Source organism: Schistocerca serialis, chromosome 2, assembly GCF_023864345.2.
Source record: "Schistocerca serialis cubense isolate TAMUIC-IGC-003099 chromosome 2, iqSchSeri2.2, whole genome shotgun sequence".
NCBI classification, from domain to species: Eukaryota; Metazoa; Arthropoda; class Insecta; order Orthoptera; family Acrididae; genus Schistocerca; species Schistocerca serialis.
In genome coordinates this window covers 1,050,974,263-1,051,000,162 of record NC_064639.1, presented here as the reverse complement: position 1 = coordinate 1,051,000,162, position 25,900 = coordinate 1,050,974,263, and the positions used below count along the sequence as shown (strand labels likewise).

General features: G+C 43.2%; 2 non-coding genes across 2 annotated transcripts; one reads left to right on the top strand and one right to left on the bottom strand.

Annotated features, from left to right (window-relative positions):
* Positions 1-16,999: 16,999 nt before the first annotated feature.
* Positions 17,000-17,074, top strand: Trnap-cgg (transfer RNA proline (anticodon CGG)). The gene has a single exon. It is a non-coding gene; the product is annotated as a tRNA-Pro (tRNA).
* A 2,920-nt stretch (positions 17,075-19,994) lies between these two features.
* On the bottom strand, positions 19,995-20,067 carry Trnav-aac (transfer RNA valine (anticodon AAC)). The gene has a single exon. It is a non-coding gene; the product is annotated as a tRNA-Val (tRNA).
* Between the last annotated feature and the right edge of the window lie 5,833 nt (positions 20,068-25,900).

Sequence of the window (25,900 nt, the reverse complement as noted above, 5' to 3'; positions counted from 1 at the left end):
TCCAATACACAAGAGAGACAAACACTTAGCAATCATGAACATATAATTTCCTACTACTGCAGTTTTCCACTTTTACTACAGCGAAACACAATGTTGGCAAAATTGCAAGAAACTGACTCACCTTTTAGAATTTACTACAGATAGCAAGGTGGTCATTTGCTAAGCAAAACTTTATAAGCCTCAGTTTTCAGAACTTTTAATTTTGCAGTTGGCAACAGCACTTTAATAAGCAGTTTTAATAGGAAAATTATTTTCAGCAAACAACATTTACTTTAACTCACTCTTACCACATTAACTTTAACTTTCTTTTTACTAATTTCAAGAGGCATTAATTAGCAAAACACTGGTCTTTAATGTTCTTTCAGTAGGGACACTCGGTAATTACTTTAGTTCAAACGGAGAGGAACCTGAGAGGTGTTATGATAAGGAAAAAATTAAGGTAGGTACATAAACTCAGTTATAAATTACCTTATATTTGTGCACACTAAAACATCCAGTAAGCTGATCCTTCACCGTACATCATTATAGTATTACGTTACAGTGATTGCGCAACGTGGTGGCAACTGCATGTTGGTAGGTGGATTCGCAGGCAGAATTGCTGGACTCTGGCCCTTCTTGATGGCGATGATGAATACCAAATCCAGAATCGTTCCAGCTATTTATCCATCCATCCATCCATCCGAGGCATTGGAAAGTAGCAGAAAAAGCCTCTCTCGGAACCGGCACAATATGCATCTTTTACATGGCAATGCACGTGGTATGGACCAAAACAGAAACAATGTCTAGTAAACATGGACTCTAAAATGCATCGTGCAAGAGCTATGGCCACTACTGTCTAACACATCTCTTCCGTAAACAAGTGCTCGTAACTCTTTAATGCCTACATTTTAGAGCCCATTTTTTCTAGACCATTTTCTCTTGTTTTGGTCCACGCTACCTTCTTTCAAAATATGAAGATCAAAGAGCTTGCAATAGAAGAGATTGATTTCAAAGTATCGAAGGTGACGCAGCGCTAATAGCTCAGAGGGATACATTTTAGAGCCTTTGTTTACTGAGACTTTTTTGCTCCTAGTATTGGGTGCTTTCAACTGTATGCGTTTACGCCATTTGCTATTATGTACCCTGTATATATTCCACAAGTCACAGTAGTCTTTCTGTTCAATCTACACATCGAAGAAGCAATGATGGAAATAAATGAAAGGTTCAAGAGCGAAATTAAAATTCAAGATGAAAGGATATCAGTGGTAAGATTTGCTGAAGGCCTTGCTATCCTGAGTGAAAATGAAGAACTACAGGATCTGTTGAATGAAATGAATAGTCTGCTGAGTACAGAATATGAACTGAGAGTAAATCGAAGAAAGACCAAAGTAATTAGAATTAGCAGAAATGAGAAAGAGAGAAATTTAACATTAGGATTAATGGTCACGGCTTAGGTGAAGTTAAAAAATTCTACTACCTATTCAGCAAAATAACCCTTGACGGACGGAGCAAGGAGGACATCAGATGCAGACTAGCATTGGAAAAGGTTCTTTCCTGGCCAAGAGAAGTCTACTAGTATCAAATATAGGCCTTAATTTGAGGAAAAAATTCTGAGAATTAACTTTTGGAGCACATAATTCTATGGTAGTGAAACATGGATTATGGGAAAACTAGAGGAGAATAGAAACGTCTGAGATGTAGTGCTATACAAGAAAATTGAAATTTAAGCGGACTAATAAAGTAAAGAATAAGAGGTTCTGCGCAGAATCGGAGAGGAAAAGGGACAGGAGGGACAGGATGATAAGACATCTGTTAAGACATCAGGTACTAGAGGCAGCTATAGAGGGTAAAAACCTTAGAGGAAGACAGAGATTGGAATACATCCAGCACATAATTAAGGACGTTGGTTGCAAGTGCTACTCTGAGAGTAATTCGTGGGGGTGGGAGGGTGGGGGAAAGGGAACGCATAAAAAAAAACTACCTGTCTCCCACGGCCATGCCGGACATAAAAAAGTCGACATATTTTGCATATTTTCATTCAACAATATCATATGCAATAATTTTCTGGGGTAACTCATGTTTAAGAAAGAAAGTCTTCATTGCGATTAAACGTGCTATTAGAATAATATGTGGTGCCCACCCCCGATTATCTTGTAGACATCTCTTAATGGAGTTGGGCATTCTGGCTGCTGCGTCACAGTGTTTTATTCCCTCATGAAGTTCGCTGTAAGTAATTCACTACAGTTCAAAATAAACAACGATGTATGTTATTACAATACGAATGTCAGTTATTACAGTTATTGATTTATCTAATTCAACCTCCAGTATAAAAATTCTCATAGTACAGGCACATGTTGAACGACTTCAGCGTGTTAGTTTCAACACGGTAGGTACACGGAGAAAGTCGAACACTCTGCAAGCCTATGTTCCGCTTAAGGGCTTAGGTGTTAGCTGGTTTTGGATTACTCAAGCCACGATCGTCTTACTGAGCACTAACGTTTCCACAAATGTAATTCCAGGCAGTTGCACACTGTGTCACGACTGGGTTCAAATGTTTGAGCACTATGGGACTTGACATCTGAGGTCATCAGTCACCTAGAACTTAGAACTACTTAAACCTAACTAACCTAAGAACATCACACACATCCATGCCCGAGGCAGGATTCGAACCTGCGACCATAGCGGTCGCGCGGTTCCAGACTGAAGCGCCCAGAACCGCTCTGTCACACCGGCCGGCGTCACGGCTGGGCAGTTTAACTATTGCACACTGCAGTGACTTTCACACTCTGTACTTTGTCGCTGAAATGGCCGAAGAAGATGGCCTGATCTAATTACCTACAATATTTTTACCCTACCAGTATTCTTAAAAGTATCTAAAGTTGGATATCTTTTTAACATGAACAGAATTTTATTAGTTTATCGTAGAACATGACAATAATATAAAATAGGAAAACACTTCCTATTGCTCTACAAAATAATATTTATTCTTTCACGAACCAGCTTTCGGCCTCTTAGGACATCTTCAGGTGACAACTGAATATCACAAACATTACTACATTTGCCGAACATTAGGAAACGTTTTCTTATTTGATACTCCATATCTTCTATTACAATGGGTGATAAATATCCAACTAACTTCCATTTCTTAGAGCTTACAGATTCCTGATGACCTATGAAAGGTCACTGTCATTTGACTGCAACATCAATTAGCCACAAGTTGAATCCGTCAACTCATTTATATAATTGCATGTGACAATTTGTAGGAGTAGGAAATGCAACGATCACTCAGTCGTAGCTAAAGTAGGTGGCAGACTTCTCTTCATTTGTAGGATACTAAGAAAACGCAATCAGTCTACAAGGGAATTACATACATACCTCTCGTATGACTCACCCCTGAATATTGCTCAGATGTGTAGGCCCATAAAGAATTGGGCTGAAACTGCTCAAATATCCAGTCAGATGTCTATAAAATTTCAAAATGGTGCAAAGGTTGGCAACTTGCTATAAATAAACAAAAATGTGAATGTTTGAACTTCACAAATCACAGGAATTATTATAGGATTAGAGCGTCAATAACTCGCAAATGGAATCGGTTGTCTTGTACAAACGCCTTAGTGAAACAATTTGCAGGGTTATACACAAATCAAAAAAAGGTCTGCGTCACCCCGGTCCCCAGAACTCCTGAAGATATACGTTGACTGTGAATATCGTATCGCAGATACAGTCCCTTTGACTGATAGAGATGTCACTAAATCCGCCCAAAGATGTAAACAACCACGCATGAGCAGCGCCTATTAGACGGAGGAGGTCCAACAGCCGATCAGTTACAGTCATTCAACAAGGAACGAGGTATATGGCCCGTGTTGTCTGCAGTTCAACCATGTCAATACCGCGGTTCGATCGTGTCTGCACTGTTACTTTGTGCCAGGAAGAGCTATCAACAAGGGAAGGTGTCCAGGCGTCTCGGACTGAACCAAAGCGATGTTGTTCGGACATGGAGGAGATGCAGAGAGGCAGGAACCGTCGATGACATGCCTCGCTCAGGCCTCCCAAGTGCTACTGCAGTTGATGACCGCTATCTACGGATTATGGCTCGGAGGAACCCTGACAGCAACGCCACCATGTTGAATAATGCTTTTCGTGCAGCCACACGACGTCGTGTTACGACTCAAACTGTGCGCAGTAGGCTGCATGGTGCGCTACTCCACTCCCGACGTCCATGGCGAGGTCTATCTTTGCAACCACGACACGATGCAGCGCGGTACAGATGGGCCCGACAACATGCCTAATGAACCACTCAGGATTGGCATCACGTTGCCTTCACCGATTAGTGTCGCATATGCTTTCAACCAGGCAATCGTCGGAGACGTGTTTGGAGGCAACCCGGTCAGGTTGAACGCTTTAGACATACTGTCCAGAGAGGGCAGCAAAGTGGAGGTTCCCTGCTGTTTTGGGATGGCATTATGTGGGGCTGATGTATGCCTCTGGTGCTCATGGAAGGGGCCGTAACGGCTGTACGATACGTGAATGCCATCCTCCGCCCGGTAGTGCAACCTTATCGGCAGCATATTGGTGCGGCATTCGTCTTCGTGGACGACAATTCGCGCCCCAGTCATCCACACGTTGTAAATGACTTCCTTCAGGATAACGACATCGCTCGCCTAGAGTGGCCAGCATGTTCTCTAGATATGAACCCTATCGAACATGCCTGGGGTATATTGAAAATGGCTGTTTATGGATGACGTAACCCACCAACCACTCTGAGGGATCTACGCCGAATCGCCGTTGAGGAGTGGGACAATCTGGACAAACAGTGCCTTGATGAACTTGTGGATAGTATGCCACGACGAATACAGGCACGCATCAGTGCAAGAGGACGTGCTACTGGGTATTAGAGGTACCGGTGTGTAGAGCTATACGGACCACCACCTCTGAAGGTCTCACTGTATGGTGGTACAACATGCAATGTGTGGTTTTCATGAGCAGTAAAAAGGGCTGAAATGTTTACGTTGGTCTCTATTCCAACTTTCTGTTTAGGTTCCGGAACTCTCGGAATCTAGGTGACGCAAAACTTTTTTCGTGTGTGTAAATTAAATGATTACACAGCCTTTGTCGTAGACAAGACAAGCAGCAGATTTCGATCCATTGGCACGATACGGGAAGAGCGCAGTCTGTCTTCAAAGGAGATTTCTTACAAATCACTTGCGCATTTCGTCTTAGATCATTGCTGAAGTGTGCGGTACCTATGACAAATAGGACAAAAAGGTGATGTTGAACGTATAGAAAGAAGAGCGGAACGAATGGTCACACATGTGTTTGCCTCGCGGGAGAGCGTCACGGAAATATTGAAAAACCTGGACTGGCGGACGCCAATTACCCCGTGAAAGTCTACTTACAACGTTTCAAAAAACAGTATTCAGTGAAGCGTCTAGACATAAGCTTCACCCATCCACGTAACGCTTCCGTAGGAACAGTGGAGACTAGATTATACCATTTACATCACGCAAAATATGCTCGCTCCATACGCCATTGGAACAGGAAGAATCTTCTACGGTTGCTCCAATTACACTCTCGCGGGTTGACAAAGATGAATGGCATAGATATCCGTGTCATTGGTGTTCAGAAACAGCTGAAATCGCAAAACCTGAACAAATCTCCGGGGTCTGATGGAATCGCTGTCACATTTCATACCAAATTTGCTGCTGAATTAGCCCCTCCTTTAAGTAATCTATGGAATATCCCAACTCGCACTTTTCTCACATGACGTATTCATCCCCGTGCAAGACAGTCAGGTGGATGCCATATTTTTTGGTTTCCTAACATCAGTTGACTAACTACCACATCTACGCTTATAATTGAAAGTACGATCGTCTAATGTATCAAACGAAATATGTGGTTGCATCCAGGATTTTTTGGTGGGGAGGACAGAGTACATATCTTGGATGGATAATCATAGAGAGAAAACTTCGGGTGTGTCCCACGAAGGTGATACACCCGCTAAAACCCGTAGGGCAGAATAGGTGATTAGGATTGTGGGAAGGGCCAAATAAGGTGGTGGTCAGTTTCACTTCAAAATTGTAATTTCTTCTTCTTCTTTCGATTTCGGCCATCTTTGGACCACGTTCAACAATTCACTTGCCCGGCTTTTTGATCTTTTTTTCTCTCTTCCCAATATTTCCTCATCATTTTCGAGTGGTTCCTCCTCCGCTCTTCCGACCATTTCCTGTTATTATTCTTTAGTTTCGTTTCTTCTGGAAAACACTTAATTTCGTTCACTATTTGTCTAAACTTTTCCCTGTCCCTGATTGACTCACGGGTGACATTAAAATAGGCCAAATCCTTTTTCACCATCTGTATCCATTTATTGTTGGTTTTTTCGTTCCTGTTACTATGTTCAAACACTTTTCTTGTTAGTCTGTTTCCATCCATCCTCGACAGGTGACCATAAAACGTTAGTCTGCGTTTACGCATTGCCTCACTCACTTTCTCAATAGTTTTGTATATTTCCTTATTACTCTTTAGCTTGTACTCTTCTCCAATCTTTCTCGGTCCTAATATTTTTCTCAAAATTTTCCTTTCTTTCTTTTCCATGTTTTCTATTTCCCCCTTTTTGTTAAGAGTTAGGCACTCCGATGCATACAGGCATTCTGGTCTAATGACAGTTTTATAATGTCTTAATTTAGCTTGAATCGAAATGTTTTTTTTGTTATATATGTCTTTGGTTTTTTGAAAAGCAAATTCCATTTTCCTTGCTCTCGTCTGGTTTGCACTCTTGTCTAAACCATTCACTTGAATTATTTCACCTAAATACTTAAATTTTTCTACTCTCTTAATATTGCCGTATTTAGTAATAAGATTTTTCTTGTTATTTCTATGATTAGACATATACACGGTTTTTTCAAATGAAATCTGCAGTCCAGCTCTGGCCGAAACTTCTTGTAGTTTCTCCAGGTAGTTCTGAGCTATTTCTTCGTTTTCTGTAACTATTGCCAGATCGTCTGCAAAAGCTAAACAGTCCACTTCTATTTTTTCTTTTTTTGTTCCAATTCTGATGTCATTCTTGGTGCCTTTGAGTTCTTCTTTCCATATTCTCAATATCTTTTCCAGTACGCAGTTGAAGAGGATTGGGGATAAACCATCACCTTGTCTAACACCTGTTTTAATTTCGAACTTCCTTGAAATTTCACCCATAAATTTAACTTTGGCCTTACTGTTTGTTAGCGTCTGTTTGATAATTTGAATTGTTTTCTTATCGACCCCAAATTCTTCCAATACTTTCAGTAATGTTTCTCTATCTACCGAGTCGTATGCTTTTTTGAAATCTACAAATACTATTGCAAATCTCTGGCCTCTTGAGATTCTGTAACGAATTAGTGTTTTCAGGTTAAATATTTGTTCAACACAGGATCTACCTTGTCTAAAACCTGCTTGATATTCACCTATTTTTTTATCCAGAACTGGCTCCACGATTTGAAGTAATTTCCTTGACAAAATTTTGTATCCTACTGGTAGTAGCGAGATCCCTCTATAATTATTAACATTCATCTTACCCCGCTTTTTGTGTAGTGGGTGTATCAGGGCACACTGCCAGTCTTCAGGAATTCTTTCTTCGTCCCAGATCTTCTTAAACATATGTTCCAAAACTTGTGGGAGGTTGGTATCCATTATTTTTGGGATTTCTGGTACTATGGAGTCTTCACCTGGGGCTTTATTGTTTTTTAGACTGTGTATTATGTGTTTTATTTCTTCAGCGTCTGGAGGTTTTGACTCGGTATTAGTATTTCGGTGGTTTTCAAAACTCATTTTATCTTTGGGTGGTTCACAATTTAGTAGATTCTCGAAATATTTTGCTAATATTTCACAATTAGTCTTGTTTGTCAAACCTAGCTTGTTCTCTTCATCTTTAAAACATAAATTTGGGGATTGGTATTTGGTTAGCTGTTTTCTAAAAGTTTTGTAGAAATCTCTAGAATTATTTCTTTTAAAGTCTTCCTCAATCTGTTCTAGGTTATCCTGAAATTGTCTTCTTTTTTTATTACGGAAAAGCTTGGCTGTTTCTCTTCTCTGGATTTTAAAATTGTCAAGATCTTGAGGATCTTTTGTAGAGTTCCATTTCTGCCACAATTTCTGTCTCTTCTCCAGGTTCTCATCACATTCATTGTCCCACCATGGATGTCTTCTTACTCTTTTCACGAGACAATTTTCTTTTGCTATTTCAACTATTTCGTTTTTGATCTCCTCCCATCCCGCTTCCTTATTTATTGTGGATATGCCATCGCTATCTTTGTGCAATGCTCTTTGAAACCGTTGTTTAATTTCTTCATTTTTTAAAGTTTCTGTGTTATATTTTGGAATTTTGTAAAAGGTTTTCTTCTCTTTTCGAAATGGGAGTGGTCTGAATTTAATCGTAGTCAAATAGTGGTCTGAATCAACATCAAGGCTTTTCAGCACTTTAGTGTTTTGAATTTCTTCTTGACAATGAAGTGAGATAGCCACATGGTCAATTTGGAATTCTCCGAGAAGTGGATTTGGTGATCTCCATGTTTTAGTTTTTCGGCTCAGCTTTTTGAAATGTGTTGTCATTATTTTCAAGTTGAAATGCCTACATACCTCTATAAGCCTTTCTCCATTTTTTGAAGTTCTTTTGTGACCTGGGAAGAGGCCTACTGTTCCATGGTATTTTTTCTCCCTTCCTATTTGTGCGTTAAAATCGCCTACTAACATTTTTATGTTCTTCTTTGAGCATCTATCCAGTTCCATTTCAAGTATCTCCCAAAATTCTTCAACTTTCTCCGGGTTATTTTTGTTGTCCTGGTTTATGGGTGCATGACAGTTGATTATAGAGTATCCTTTGTTTTTACATTTAATCTCAAGAATGGATAGTCTCTCAGAACTCGAGTAGAAGTTAGTAACTGAATCTAAAATTGAGTGATGTACCAGAAATGCTGTTCCCAGGTATGGCATTTGTTTCATTAAGATTTTACCTGGTTTTCCTTTAAATAAACGATAGTTTTCAAAATCTAAAGCAGTTTCATCTAAAAACCTTGTTTCTTGTAATGCACATATTAAAATTTCTTTCTGGTTCAGCTTTTCAATCAATAATTTCAATTTTCCTACTTTAATTAGAGAGTTTACATTTAGGGTTGCAAACATAGTTGCTTTCTTAAATTTCAGTGTTGAGGGCTGCATACATGTTGGTTGGGGTCCTCCAAAATCCTTTGACCCCTTTGCATTGTTTCTACGAACAACGGAGGATTTGCCATTCGGTCTACCTCTTGGAGTAGTGTCTATCTTTGACGACGTTCCCATCATGCTTTGCAGTAATTGTTGGATAATAAATTGGGGGATCGGGTTGCCCCGAATCCGAAATTAAAACCAAGGTAGTAAGCCCTGGAGTTAGCTCTTCCGCTCTCTCTGCCGTTGGGAAATTGTTCCTCTTCCGCCATTGAGACCGTTGGCTGGGTTTCACCTAGTAACCCTAGGCAGGGGCCCTATGACAGGGTGCTACCATCTGGAGCCGGACGGACCCTGGTTTTTTTACGAGGTTGTTACTCCTCCCCCTCCACACTTCCCCATCCTCTTGTTTTTAGATGGGCCCGGGCTTGGGACCGGCTTGCGGCGGTGTTAAAATTGTAATTTATTGTAATTTAATAACACATTTAAACCAAAACGGCACATAGCTGAACCTTTACAACGACGACTTTCAAAATCCAATTCTTTCACGGGTGAAGGCCTCCAAACAAAAAAAATCATAAAAATCAACAAGATAAATTTCAAATGACTGAAGACACGCAGTTAAAATGGTAAATAAAATAATTAAAATACGCTCCTGGAAATGGAAAAAAGAACACATTGACACCGGTGTGTCAGACCCACCATACTTGCTCCGGACACTGGGAGGGGGCTGTACAAGCAATGATCACACGCACGGCACAGCGGACACACCAGGAACCGCGGTGTTGGCCGTCGAATGGCGCTAGCTGCGCAGCATTTGTGCACCGCCGCCGTCAGTGTCAGCCAGTTTGCCGTGGCATACGGAGCTCCATCGCAGTCTTTAACACTGGCAGCATGCCGCGACAGCGTGGACGTGAACCGTATGTGCAGTTGACGGACTTTGAGCGAGGGCGTATAGTGGGCATGCGGGAGGCCGGGTGGACGTACCGCCGAATTGCTCAACACGTGGGGCGTGAGGTCTCCACAGTACATCGATGTTGTCGCCAGTGGTCGGCGGAAGATGCACATGCCCGTCGACCTGGGGCCGGACCGCAGCGACGCACGGATGCACGCCAAGACCGTAGGATCCTACGCAGTGCCGTAGGGGACCGCACCGCCACTTCCCAGCAAATTAGGGACACTGTTGCTCCTGGGGTATCGGCGAGGACCATTCGCAACCGTCTCCATGAAGCTGGGCTACGGTCCCGCACATTGTTAGGCCGTCTTCCGCTCACGCCCCAACATCGTGCAGCCCGCCTCCAGTGGTGTCGCGACAGGCGTGAATGGAGGGACGAATGGAGACGTGTCGTCTTCAGCGATGAGAGTCGCTTCTGCATTGGTGCCAATGATGGTCGTATGCGTGTTTGGCGCCGTGCAGGTGAGCGCCACAATCAGGACTGCATACGACCGAGGCACACAGGGCCAACACCCGGCATCATGGTGTGGGGAGCGATCTCCTACACTGGCCGTACACCACTGGTGATCGTCGATGGGACACTGAATAGTGCACGGTACATCCAAACCGTCATCGAACCCATCGTTCTACCATTCCTAGACCGGCAAGGGAACTTGCTGTTCCAACAGGACAATGCACGTCCGCATGTATCCCGTGCCACCCAACGTGCTCTAGAAGGTGTAAGTCAACTACCCTAGCCAGCAAGATCTCCGGATCTGTCCCCCCATTGAGCATGTTTGGGACTGGATGAAGCGTCGTCTCACGCGGTCTGCACGTCCAGCACGAACGCTGGTCCAAATGAGGCGCCAGGTGGAAATGGCATGGCAAGCCGTTCCACAGGACTACATCCAGCATCTCTACGATCGTCTCCATGGGAGAATAGCAGCCTGCATTGCTGCGAAAGGTGGATATACACTGTACTAGTGCCGACATTGTGCATGCTCTGTTGCCTGTGCCTATGTGCCTGTGGTTCTGTCAGTGTAATCATGTGATGTATCTGACCCCAGGAATGTGTCAATAAAGTTTCCCCTTCCTGGGACAATGAATTCACGGTGTTCTTATTTCAATTTCCAGGAGTGTGTATATGTATATATCACAGCTAGACTGAAAGCCTCAAGGCAAAAGTGGATAGAACAAACATAAACAAGGTGCAATACTAATTGGTGAAGGCCACAATTAAATTTTGAAATTTTGAAATATATTACCATAATATTTTAAGGCAGAAGGCCACAATATTTCCGCTTAAGGGGAATTTTGAGAATAAGTGTTTAAGAGGCTGAAGGCCCACAGTTGATTTTCCAAAATTCAACAAATAGCTTAAACCTTTAAGTTTTAAGTGGATGACAGCGTACTAAATGAAATGCTAGCATAACAACAGAAACTTTCAGCAAAATATCCACTTGCCAGAATTCGAAATTACCTATACGAGCTGAAGGCCCTTGATTTACACAATACAAAATAAAAAGACTTTTTCCTTTAAAGCATTGGCTATAATAGATTACCAACAGACCATTAAACACCCATGAAAAGGACAGTATAGACAACGGCACTCAGACGCCTCGAAACATTAACGTTCACTTGGTGAGACAGGTGGTGGGCCCAACTACACTTGATCCGTCGGTAACCCAACCAAGAGACAGTCACGCATCGACCGACCAAACGACTTGCTAGCCACCAATCAGTACATGAAAACTCAAAGACCAAACTGTTACAGACATGATTATCCACAATGAAATATGTATTAAGCTGTCAAAACTACACACCATGTTGGACATCGACAACAGGTGATAAAAGGACGCTGTCTGAAATTACCTTAGTGGCCAGGGCAAGTAACTGGAACACTAACGGCCGCAAGGCAGAACATTCCGCTGGTACACTTGAATTTGAAATAAGCTAATACAGTTAACTCCACCAAAAAAGAACACTGCCTGAATTTACGTCAGTGGCCAGGGCAGGTAACCAGAACACTAACGGCAAAAGGCAGAAAATTCCGCTGGTGCACTTGAATTGCAGTGAACCAATATAGTTAATTCCACCGCATGGCGGCTCGATTTCACCACTACAAACATTCGGTGTTGCTCACAGGAAAAGCTCCCCAACAGCGAACCACCGAAACGAAAGCACAACATGAATGGACGTGGCTTGGGTACTTGAAACCACTACTCAACTTTGACGTCCTGGGTCGGTGAACCACGCAGCTCGTAGCGATCGGACAGCTCCACACACGCTCCGACACTGCGCAGGGACTGCCAGCAGACCCAGCCGCTGTGCCGCACGGAGATATCCTCCCTGGTCCGCACCAACCGACCGACTGCTTGCACACCCCCTAGACGGAAACTATACGCACAGGACCAAAGATGGTACACGATGCAAATATCGATACATATCTCTGCTGCCACACGTAGAAGGAGGAAGAACCGCGGCATAACCGCAACAACGGCGGGAGCCAAGTTCAAGAAAACGCATAGTTAGGAGTGAGCACGGCTCAGAAGGTATGTTGGGACGCTTTCTGCTCTACATCTATCTGATTCCACTCTCTAACAGCGCGCGGGAAAAACGAACAAATAAATCTTTCCGTGCGAACACTATTTTCTCTTATTTTATTGCAATGATCATTTCTCCTTATGTAGAGGGGTGCAAACAAGATATTTTTGCACTTGGAGGAGGAAATTGGTGAATTAAATTTCGTGAAAAGATCTTCCTCTAGTTAACACTTTTGTTTTAATGATTTCCACCCGAAATCGTGTATCACATCCTTGGCACTCTTTCCCCTTTTCACGATAACACAAAACGAGTTGTGCTTCTTTCAACTTTTTCGATGTTCTCCGCGAGTTCTGTCTGATATAGTTCCCATACCGCGCAGCAATACTCCCAAAGAGGATCGACAGGCGTAGTGCAGGCAGTCTCTTTAACAGACCTGCTGCATCTTAAAAGTGTTGTGTCAATAACGGAATCTTCCGTTCGCTTTCCATACAACATTGTCTACATGATATTTCCATTTTAAGTTACGCATAGTAGTAATTACTAAGTGAATGAATTGAGATTTGTGCCACTTATGTTATATTTTTGCCAACGGCCTTGCCCCAGTAGTTACACCGGTTCACGTCAGATTCCAGAAGTTAAGCGCAGTCGGGCGTGGCTAGCACTTGGGTGGGTGACCGTCCGATCTGTCGGTCGCTGTTGGCAAGCGGGGTGCATTCAGCCCTAGTGAGGCAAATTGAAGAGCTATTTGATTGGGAAGTAGCGGCTACGGTCATGAAATCTGACAACGACCGGGAGATCGGTGTACTGACCACACGCCCTTCGATATCTGCATCCATTGACGCCTCTAGGCTGAGGATGACACGGCGCTCGGTCGTACCTTTGCGTCTCCCGAGATCTGCTCGGAAGGAGAGAGAGAGAGAGAGAGAGAGAGAGAGAGAGAGAGAGAGGTGTTGTATTTTCATTACGTTGCCGACAATATTTATAGTAAACTCAAATATTCTGCAAAAAATGGCTCTGAGCACTATGGGACTTAACAGCTATGGTCATCAGTCCCCTAGAACTTAGAACTGCTTAAACCTAACTAACCTAAGGACATCACACAGCACCCAGTCATCACGAGACAGAGAAAATCCCTGACCCCTGCGGAAAATCGTAACACGGTCCCTGACTTCAGCCGTCGCACGGACGCCAAAATGGAAAATATTGAAATAAACGATATCGGAATTGAAAAGCAACTGCTATCACTCAGTAGCGGAAAAGCATCCGGACCAGACGAGATACCCTTAAGATTCTACAGTGATTATGCTAAAGAACTTGCCCCCTTTCTGTCAGCAATTTATCGTAGATCGCTGGAAGAACGTAAAGTACCTAGCGACTGGAAGAAAGCGCAGGTCGTTCCCATTTTCAAGAAGGGTCATAAATCAGATGCGAATAATTATAGGCCTATTTCGCTTACGTCAATCTGTTGTAGAATAATGGAACATGTTTTGTGTTCTCGTATTATGACGTTCTTAGATAATACAAATCTCCTTCATCATAACCAACATGGATTCCGCAAACAGAGATCATGTGAAACTCAGCTCGCCCTATTTCCCCAAGAAATTCACAGTGCCGTAGACACTGGCGAGCAGATTGATGCCGTATTCCTGGACTTCAGGAAGGCATTTGATACGGTTCCGCACTTACGTTTAGTGAAAAAAATACGAGCTTACAGAATATCGGACCAGGTTTGTGACTGGATTCAGGATTTCCTAGAAGAAAGAACACAACATGTCATTCTTAACGGTTCAAAATCTGCAGATGTAGAGGTAATTTCGGGAGTACCGCAGGGAAGCGTGATAGGACCTTTATTGTTTACAATATACATAAATGACTTAGTTGACAACATCGGTAGCTCCGTGAGGCTATTTGCAGATGACACGGTTGTCTACAAGAAAGTAGCAACATCAGAAGACTCGTACGTACTCCAGGAGGACCTGCAGAGGATTAATGCATGGTGCGACAGCTGGCAGCTTTCCCTAAACGTAGATAAATGTAATATAATGCGCATACATAGGGGCAGAAATCCATTCCAGTACGATTATGCCATAGGTGGTAAATCATTGGAAGCGGTAACGACCGTAAAATACTTAGGAGTTACTATCCGGAGCGATCTGAAGTGGAATGATCACATAAAACAAATAGTGGGAAAAGCAGGCGCCAGGTTGAGATTCATAGGAAGAATTCTAAGAAAATGTGACTCATCGACGAAAGAAGTAGCTTACAAAACGCTTGTTCGTCCGATTCTTGAGTATTGCTCATCAGTATGGGACCCTTACCAGGTTGGATTAATAGAAGAGATAGACATGATCCAGCGAAAAGCAGCGCGATTCGTCATGGGGACATTTAGTCAGCGCGAGAGCGTTACGGAGATGCTGAACAAGCTCCAGTGGCGGACACTTCAAGAAAGGCGTTACGGAATACGGAGAGGTTTATTATCGAAATTACGAGAGAGTACATTCCGGGAAGAGATGGGCAACATATTACTACCGCCCACATATATCTCGCGTAATGATCACAACGAAAAGATCCGAGAAATTAGAGCAAATACGGAGACTTACAAGCAGTCGTTCTTCCCACGCACAATTCGTGAATGGAACAGGGAAGGGGGGATCAGATAGTGGTACAATAAGTACCCTCCGCCACACACCGTAAGGTGGCTCGCGGAGTATAGATGTAGATGTAGATGTAGAATCGAACCCGGGAACCCGGGCGTGGGAAGCGAGAACGCTACCGCACGACCACGAGCTGCGGACAGATATTCTGCAGATCATCAGGTTATCTGTACTCATATAATGACCTAAAAAAGCTGCACAGATATTCAGTCTGACCATGATAAGATTTCAACGTGGTGCAAAGATAGGGAATTACGTTAATTGCTCAAAAACGTAAAATTATGCACTACACTAAACGAAAGGAAATAATATCATATTCCTACAGTATTCAATGAGTCGCGATTCGAATCGATTAACTTATACAAATACTTAGATGTAACACTTTGTAGGGACCTGTACCAAGTAGGACCAGCAGAGGATATTGAACGTATGCAGAGACGACATCGCGAGTGATCACAGGCTTGTCTACTCCGTGGGAGAGTGTTACAGAGATGGTGAAAAAACCAAACGGGTAGACACTTCAAGACAGACGCAAACTATCATGATGAAGCCTACCTATAAAGTTTCAAGACACAGCTTTAAATGATGAATCTGGAAACAAACTACAGCCCCCTACGTATCACTTCCTTGCAGGTCGTGAGGAGATGATTAGATTGATTACAAGGCGCACGGTAATCATTTTTCCTGTGCTCTATAGGCTACTGAAAGGGGAAGATGCCCTAATAACTGTTACAGTGGGATGTACCTCACTTCACAGAGGTTAGCAGGCTATGGATGTAACTGGGCCATATTTTTTTCTCAAGGTCCGACGATCGCGAAATTAAAACCACAGTGAAAATCCGATGAAACATTGCGCAGATGTATCGCACAGCGTTTCTAGCATGCTCGTCGATCGCATCAAATGGCACTTCTCATTTCTGAGCACACTGAGAGCATATACAGACGTCCAGAACAACAGTCTCCCGCTGTCTTCATGCTAACGACGTGCGCCTGCCTTAATGAAGGCCACATAATGTAACTGTCATGCGTAACAGCAAATTCCTTCTTCATGACAGTCGTGGTCGCACACTGCAGCTGCAACAAAAACCCTCCTGCAGCGCTTTCGATGCGAAGTATTTGGTCACCCACTGTACAGGTCAGACTAGGCTCCCTCTGATTTTCATCTCTACGCTCACATGAGCCGCTGGCTATGAGGGCAACGTTTTCGCGCAGACAATGAGCTACAGACCAGCGTCGGGAATTCGCGGGACGTCCAGGCGGCTCCCATCTATGACGAAGGTAAAAAAACTTCCAGGCAGATTAAAACTGTGTGCCGGACCGAGACTCGAACTAGGGAGTTTGCCTTCCGCGGGCTAGTGCTCTACCAACTGAGCTACCCAAGCACGACTGACGCCCCATCCTCACAGCTTTACTTCCGCCAGTACCTCGTCTCCTTCCTTTCAAACTTACGAAAAATGGTTCAAATGGCTCTGAGCACTATGGGACTTAACTTCTGTGGTCATCAGTCCCCTAGAACTTAGAACTACTTAAACCTAACTAACCTAAGGACATCACACACATCCATGCCCGAGGCAGGATTCGAACCTGCGACCGTAGCAGTCGCGCGGTTCCGGACTGAGCGCCTTAACCGCGAGACCACCGCGGCCGGCCCAAACTTACGACAAGGAGACAAGGTACTGCCAGAAGTAAAGCTGTGAGGACGGGGCGTCAGTCGTGCTTGGGTAGCTCAGTTGGTAGAGCACTTGCCCGCGGAAGGCAAAGGTCCCGAGTTCGAGTCTCGGTCCGGCACACAGTTTTAATCTGCCAGGAAGTTTCATATCAGCGCACACTCCGCTGCAGAGTGAAAATCTCATTCTGGAAACATCCCTCAGGCTGTGGTTAAGCCATGTCTCCGCAATATCCTTTCTTTCAGGAGTGCTAGTTCTGCAAGGTTTGCAGGAGAGCTTCTGTTAAGTGTGGAAGGTTGGAGACGAGGTACTGGCGGAATTAAAGCTGTGAGGACAGGGCGTCAGTCGTGCTTGGGTAGCTCAGTTGGTAGAGCACTTGCCCGAGTTCGATTCTCGATCCGGCACGCAGTGTTAATCTGCCATGAAGTTTAATATCAGCGCACACTCCGCTGTAGAGTGAAAATCTCATTATGACGAAGGTATTGGCAAGTTGATAGGATGCTACGACAAATGTCTAAGTTGCAGCGCCCAACTTTGTAAAGAAGTAGTTGGAAGGTGTGGCTAAATGATGCAAATACAGCGTTTTTGATTTCCGTTTTCATTCACAACTAATCGGGCTTTGCAAGAAAAATATAGCCCTCGTAGATGTATACATGCACCTTCTCAGTGGTTTGCAGAGTAAACATGTAGTAGTGGATGTAGTACTCTGCCATTTCCCCATTCTCATTAAAAACAAACCGTAGATCTACATCTACAGCTACTTCTGGATCTACGTACATGCTCCGCAAGCCATTGTTCGGTGCGTGACGGAGCGTACCCTGTACTACATATAATGCCACTAGTCTTTTCCTTTCCTGCTCCACTCGCAGATAGAGTGAGCGAAAAACGATTGTCTATATGCCTCTGTATGAGCCCTGATTTCTTGTATTCTGTTTTTGTGACAGAAGTAGGATCGTTCTGCAGTCAGCTTCAAATGCCAATTCTGTATAAATTTTCTCAGTAGTGTTCCTCGAAAATAACGTCGCCTTCCCTCCAACTGATTCCCATTTGAGTTCCCGAAGCATCTCCTTAGCACTTCCGTGTTTTTTGAACCTACAAGTAACAGAGCTAGCAGCTCACCTCTGAATTGCTTCGACGTCTTCCTCTAATCCGATCTGGAGCGGATCCCAAACACTCGAGCAGTACTCAAGAATAGGCCACATTAGCTTCCTGTATGCGGTCTGTTTTACAGAACAACCAGAGTTTCCTAAAAGTTCTTCCAGTACCCCGAAGTCGACCAATCGCCTCCTCCACCACAATCTTCACATGCTCGTTCCATTTCGTACCGCTTTGCAACGTTATGCCAAGATATTTGAACGACGTGACTGTGTAAAAGTAGTACACTATTAATGCTATATCCGAACATTACGGGTTCGCTTTTCCTATTCATCTGCATTGACATAAACTTTCCTACCTTTAGAGCTAGCTGCCATTCATCACACCAACTAGAAATTTTAAAGGATAATTAAATCGAGACCTTAAGCTGCCTACAGGCGTTGATATACATCAACGGGGATAGTTGAAAATGTGTGCACCGACCGGGACTCGAACCAGAGATCTCCTGTTTACATCCATCTGAGCCACCGAGGGCACAGAGGATAGTGCGACTGCAGGGATTTATCCCTCGCACGCTCCCCGTGAGACCCAAATTCCCAACTTAATGTCCACACACTACATTCGTAGTGCCCCTGCCCATTACACCCATTACTCGCAGCAGACAATCTTTCCGAGTCCCGTAAGAGTTCGGACAATGCGTGAGCATCCAGCACAGGAGAAGAAGGTCAATCGCCGGTTAGTCATAACTATATGAGGATGGTATCTGTTCTTCTGGCCATGTCCGAAAGAACAGATACCATCTTCATGTAACTAGAAATTTTGTCTAAGTCATTTTGTATCATCCTGCTGCATTCATCTTCGAAAACTTCCCGTACATCACAGCATCGTCATCAAACAACTGCAGATTGCTGCCCACCCTGTCCACCAGATCATTTATGTGCTTAAAAAATAATATCTATCCTATTATAAATCACTTGGGCACACCTGACGATACACTTGTCTGTGACAACACTCGCTGTCGAGAACAGCATACTGGGTTCTATTACTTAAAAGGTTTTCGAGCCACTTACATGTCTGCGAGCCTATTCCGTCAGCTCGTACCTTCGTAACAGTCTGCAGTGGGGTACAGTGTCAAATGCTTTTCGGAAATCTAGAAATATAGAAAGTACCTGTTGTCACTCATCTAAAACCGTGCTAATTTGTGGGCATAAGCTTTTCGACATTCGTGGGCATAAGCTTTCTGGTTTCTAGGAAATTTATTATTTTCGAACTCGGAATATGTTCTAGAATTATACAGCAATCCGATATTAAGGATATCGGTCTGTAATTTTGTAGATCCGTTCTTTTAGCCTTCTTATGTACATGTGTTATCTGCGGTTTTTTCCATACGCTTGGGACTTAGCGCTGGGCGAGAGATTCACGATCAATACGAGTCGAGTAAGGGGCTAAGGCTGCAGAGTACTGTTTGTAAAACCGGTCCTGGTGACTTCCACTCTTTCAGTTGTTACTCTACAGCAGGGATGCTTATTACTATGTCGCCCATCCGGACTCTGCGCGGTGATCAAGCAACTGTATGTTTGTACGATTCCCCTGCGTGAACGATTTCTTAAACGCGAAGTTCAGTAATTCGGATTTCGTTTTGCAGTCTTCAACTGCGACACCACACAGGTCAAGGGGTGACTGGATGGAAGTTTTAGACCCACTTAGCGATTTTAGGCAGAACCAGCATTTTCTCGGGTTCTCGGCCACATCATTCGGTAAGATATGACGGAGGTAGTTGTTGTAAGCTTCGTGCAAGGAGAATCTTTTTAAAGACGCACGAGTCTCTTCTAACCTTTGGCACAGCATTTTCCGAATTTCGTTGCTAAACCACGGTAGATCTTTTCCGTCCTTAATCCACTAACTGGGCAAATAATTATCGAAGCAGACGAAATAAGCTAAAATTCGTTCTGCGGCCGGGACTCGAACCCGGGTCTTCTTGCTTGTTAGGCAAAAATGCTAACCATTACACCACCGTAGTACGATGGTTAACATTGCTGCTCGAACTACCTAAGCCAATGCCCTTCCCAACACAAACTTCATTTTTCCCTTACATGTTGTCACTACTGCCAGGGTTCTCCAATATTGGCAAGCACCCCAGTATTGGACGTAATGGGACGTCATTGTTCCATTGGTGATCTTATAGATCTTATAATTAAACGTTTCCCTGAGACATTTAAGTCTCTTTTTATTATCTACGATAGTGATCGAAGCATGTTGGAGAGCCCCTTAGGTAGTTCGTACAGCATTGTTGCCCATCGCACTGCGGTGGTGTAATGGTTAGCATTTCTGCTTAGCGAGCAAGAAGACCTAGGTTCAGTCTCCTTTACTCTCTCTCACCACCTGTGTCAAACTAGCACTACGATTGCACCGTCCAATGCTTCCTAGTGTATTGCTCTTTGCTCAATCTGACAAAATAGTTTTAATAATTCGCTATAATGGTAATGTCCTTTTTTTATCATGGTTTGTTTTATATGTTAAGATAGTTTTTTTCATGAGTGTTCTCCTTTGGATACCACTTTGCTCCCCAAACAACGGCAACTCGTGGTCGTGCGGTAGCGTTCTCGCTTCCCACGCCCGGGTTCCCGGGTTCGATTCCCGGCGAGGTCAGGGATTTTCTCTGCCTCGTGATGACTGGGTGTTGTGTGCTGTCCTTAAGTTAGTTAGGTTTAAGTAGTTCTAAGTTCTAGGGGGCGGATGACCATAGATGTTAAGTCCCATAGTGCTCAGAGCCAACCAAATAACGGGTGTCAGTTGATACATTAGTTAATATTTCTGTCAAATTGATTTAATGTCTAGTGCATATCCCACTATGGTCTGGTTTTCAAGACCCAACGTAAAATGCCTCCCATTTTTGGTTTCTAACACTAGATTTAATAAGAAGATAGTAAAAATTCAACATTATTTTAAAATGAATAGAGGACATCCACAACTCAAAAAATATATAAAAATAATAACAATAATAATAACACAACTAGTAATAAGTAAAATTCCTTAAAATAACTTTTATTTATTAAATTATTCTGTGTAAATAACTAGATCTTGCAACCAATGCTTATTCTAAATTCCTTCTGCCACATGTACAAATGTAGTGTACCAACACTCAGAAAAAGCTAAACTGAAATAATAAACAGCGTAAGACATTACTAATGTTGTGTACATAGTTCTGCATAGTCAGTGCGTACACAACTTTCCCACTAGAGCGCGCCCCACTAAGCACAACAGCGCAGGCGCAGTGCTCGTCCGTCTCCGCACTATGAGACGGCGCTGCCTTAGAGACGGACCAAATTCTGCTTCCGCCGATCCGCGTATTAATATGTAACGCAGCAAATGAAATTGCTGCTAACGTAGAACCTTTTCTCCTCGCGGATCACACTCACGCAGTGATACAGGAACGCTCGAGGTATTATAACGAGTGTACAGACCTCAGATTAGTCAGTCTGCATTAGTCTGTACGAGTCTGCATTTGTCTGCACCAGTCTGCACGAGTCTGCATTAGTCAGCACCTAAGAAGATTATCATATTCCTGTACATAGCCATGAAGATAAATGTATAGACCCTTTGTCAAGTATCAGAATATGTGAGAATAAGATTAACGTACCAAGACCAAAAGAACTTCAGACTGTCAATTGTAAACAGCATCCAGAATCAAGTTACGTAATGTCTATGCTTTTTATTATTTTAATAAATGTGTGTGAAAATTAATCAAGTTCTGTTTAAAGTTGGTCACCGTCAATCTGCTACTCTAAGCGTGCAAGTGGCATTTCTATCGTCTGACCTAACGGCAGAAGACAAACGCGCCACGATAAGACCACGAGACAAATTGCTGACACTCGCCTACTTCGTTAGAGCGACAAGTCAAATAATCTGATGGTGTGTGTACCGAAGGTCTTACAGTACGCACACCACAACTAACGAACTCAGACTGACAGACTCTCGAAAAATAGAAAAGAAAGCACCAAATGAAATAATTACCTGGACAATAACAGAAAAATAAAAGCACAGAATGGATTGTCTCATTGGAACAAGTAAAATGCAAACTGTATTTGTAAAACGAAAATTGTTATTTTGTAAATAAAAAAAAGGTTCGAGCCTCAACCTCAACACAAATTTTAATTCATTTCGTCTGCTTCGATCATTATCGTAGATAATAAAAAGAGACTTAAATGTGTCGGGGAAACATTTAATTATAAGATCAAGGACGTACCATTACGTCCAATGCTGGGGACTTGCCATTATTCGAGAACCGTGGCAGTAGTGACAATATGTAAAGGAAAAATGAATTGAAGTTTGTGTTGGGGAGTGCACTCGGCTTCAGTAGTTCGTGCAGTACTGCAGTGGTGTAATTGTTAGCATTTCTGCCTAGCAAGCAAGAAGACCCGGGTTCGAGTCCCGGCTGTAACACAAATTTTAATTCATTTCGTCTGCTTCGATCATTATCGTAGATAATAAAAAGAGACTTAAATGTCTCTGGGAAGCATTTCATTACAAGGCACATAATTGTCCAGAGCACGTATTCGGTGTTGCGTCCAATAGAGATGGGTAGTTCGCGAACGAACGGGCGCAAAGGAACGGTTCACCAAGATGAACGAAAGGACCGAGGAACGAATTCCAAGGAACGATCGGTTCATAGTTCGCTTCGATCGCGGCGGACTACTTATAGTTCCCGGGAACGAGGAACGATCGGTTCATAGTTCACTTCGGTCGCGGATGTCACTTCGGCAGTTCTCGTTCCAGACTCGGTCGCGTGCTCGTCTCAGTCTCGGTCTCCCTCGGCCGCACTCGTCATTCTTCGCATGATCACCTGTCTCAGTTCAACTGCCGACTGCTCCTAGTTGGTTCAGCATCCAGTTGTTCGTTTCGTTCACTGCGCTCGCCTTTTTACATGTGTTCCAAACTGTTCTTGCACTTGGTTCTGGCTATTCAGTGTCCACGACTGTAAATAATTTTTTTTTTTTGTTATTCATATATTTTTTGGTTTTATCGACTTGATTTAGCAGCTAACTTTGAATAATTTGCGTAATTTTTAGTGTAAGAAAATTCATATAAAACGATTTTCGTGTATCTTTCATGTAGAAAACATTACATTTGGGAAGGCTCTAATTATTTTTAAGTTTGGTTGTTTCTAATTTGCATTACCTGCTAGTTTGGTTTCGTTGAAAAAAAAATGGGTTGTGGGTCATTTTGGCTCAGTAGGAAAAGCGGTGCCTCTTCATTTGAAAAGACATAGATTGACATAAAATCATATTTACTTATTATCTGAAAAACATTTGTTCAGAAGGAGTTTACAAACCAAAAACTTTATTACTGCGAACTTAATTTTTATTGCTGCATTAACTTTAATAATGCAACATAAAAACCTAATTTTTAGTAGCGTGTTACGCAAGTATGAGAAAACCACATTTTACTTTATGCTTCCAAAAAAATGTTCAAATGGCTCTGAGTACTATGGGACTTAGCTTCTAAGGTCATCAGTCCCCTAGAACTTAGAACTACTTACACCTACCTAACCTAAGGACAGCACACACGTCCATGCCCGAGGCCGGATTCGAACCTGCGACCGTAGCGGTCGCGCGGTTCCAGACGGTAGCGCCTAGAGCCGCTCGGCAACTCAGGCCCGTTTTTATGCTTCCATAAAGTCTCTACTTTGCCTACGAACTAAGAGACAACGTGAAGTATATATAAGGTGTAAACAATTATTGTTTACGACGTAGCATAGCTATGTAGTGGAAGTCGAAACGAAGAATTTTATACAAGACACTTGTGTTCTATTAAGTTGGGAAACAGCCACCAACAGGTTTACAAGACTGCATAAGCTATAGCCCATGCGCGTCGCGTGAGATTTTCATGCGATTTTCATCGATTGTTTCGCAATTGTTGCTTGCATTAGCTTGTTATTTCTTCACTGCCTAATTATTAGACGTTTGTCTGTTTGTTGTATCTGCTCGTAACGGGCAACACATCGTCCGTAATTGTCGAGCAGTCTGTACTCGGGGCCGATTTTCCGTGCGCCACCCTATATTATTTCCCTTCGATCAGCCACACAAGGCTACGGTTGGCTAAACGAGAGGTTCTGCAGAATCACAGAAATTACTTCTAAAAGTGTGTAATGAATAAAAACTCTGTACTCCAGGGGGGAGGCAAGTGCCCCCTCTTGGTGCCCTCCATCCTTCAGTCACCTACACTACTAGTTTTCAGTTTTTCGTAAGAACTATATACCAAGCACAAATGAACGGTGAACGAGTGAAAATAAACGGTTCTCAAAAAAGAACGATCAGCAGTGAACTAGTTCCCAAGGATGAACGAGTTTGCCCATGTCTAGTGCCCAAGGCCAGCTGGTACGGTGTGAGGAAGCTACTCAGCCGGCAGCAGCTGCAGTAGCGCTACGTTGCTGCTCTGGTGCAGCGGTGCGGCGCCGTGTGGCAGGCAGCCCGCATCGCCTGGGTGAGTGAACCCGCGCTCCTGACAATGAAACCGCGGGAAAGCGTGGCGTGCCGGGGGAACACAGCACAGGCGGGCCCGCCACTTCTCCTGGCTCGGCGCGGCCAAGCGTTGCGACACCTCCACTCCACTCTGCTCCCCTCCCGTCTACTCACAGCACTCACAGGGGGAAGGAAAAAGCTGCTCTCAGCTCAAGTCGCCTCTGCGACAACATCCGTACGCGAAGGGCCGGGACAAAACCGAAGTAAGTGCAGCTGTGGTAAGGACCCTCTGCGGGCGGTTAGCAAGATATACACGACGTCTGTTAAGTCACACCATCATTTCGGAACAAAAAAAACAACTAACTAGGTATTTACGAACGGCGCTCATAACCTTCAATTACGCAATGTCTGAGAGTGACACCATTAATCATGACGAATGTAGAATCACAGAGCAGGAAGTGATCAACTCCATTAAAAAAATAAAAAATAAAAAAATTTAAAAAAAGAAGACAGCAGGCGAGGACCAGATATCAGCAGAGATGTTAAAGAAATTTATAACCTTATCACAATGATCTGGAAAACTGAAACACTTCCTGAAGTTTGGAAAACTGCAATAAGCTGTCCCATACACAAGAAAGGAAACAGAATGGAACGTGAAAATTGCAGAGGAATCAGTTTGCTGAACATAACATACAAAATACTGTCAATGACCGTTCTGGAAAAGCTTAAACCTTACACAGAAAACATTATTCAAGATTACCAAGGCTGGATTTCGAACAAACCGTTCCACAACTGGTAATTTGTTTACTATACGACATATCTTTGAGAAATACTGGGAATTTAACAAAAAACTCCATTGTCTCTTCATTGACTTCCAGCGAGCCTACGACAGCATCCACAGAAGTAACCTCTACAACACATTACCAGAATTTACTATACCCAGTAAAATCGATAGATGATACAACTGTGCATGGGGGGCTCCCAGGCAGCAGTTAAGTTCAGAGGATCCGTATCCCCCACCTTTACAATTAAAACAGGCTTACGACAGGAAGACGCTCTTTCATGTGTCCTCTTCAACCCTGCATTAGAGAAAGTGGTTCGGGAGAGTAGTTTACATATATACAATGGTCTTCGATTCGAACACAGTGAAGTAAAACTCCTGGCTTATGCAGATGATATAGTGTTGCTGAGTGAAACTGAAGAAGAACTGAAAGACATGTACAGATCTCTCAGGCACAGTGCCAGCAAAATCGGGCTTTTCATTAACCAAGAGAAAACCGAATATATGGAAATAGGTCGAGTCATAAACCCAAATCCTTACCTTGAAATTGACAAACATTCTAAATTCAGAAAAGTTCTCCAGTTTAAATACCTTGGATCACATTTCAACAG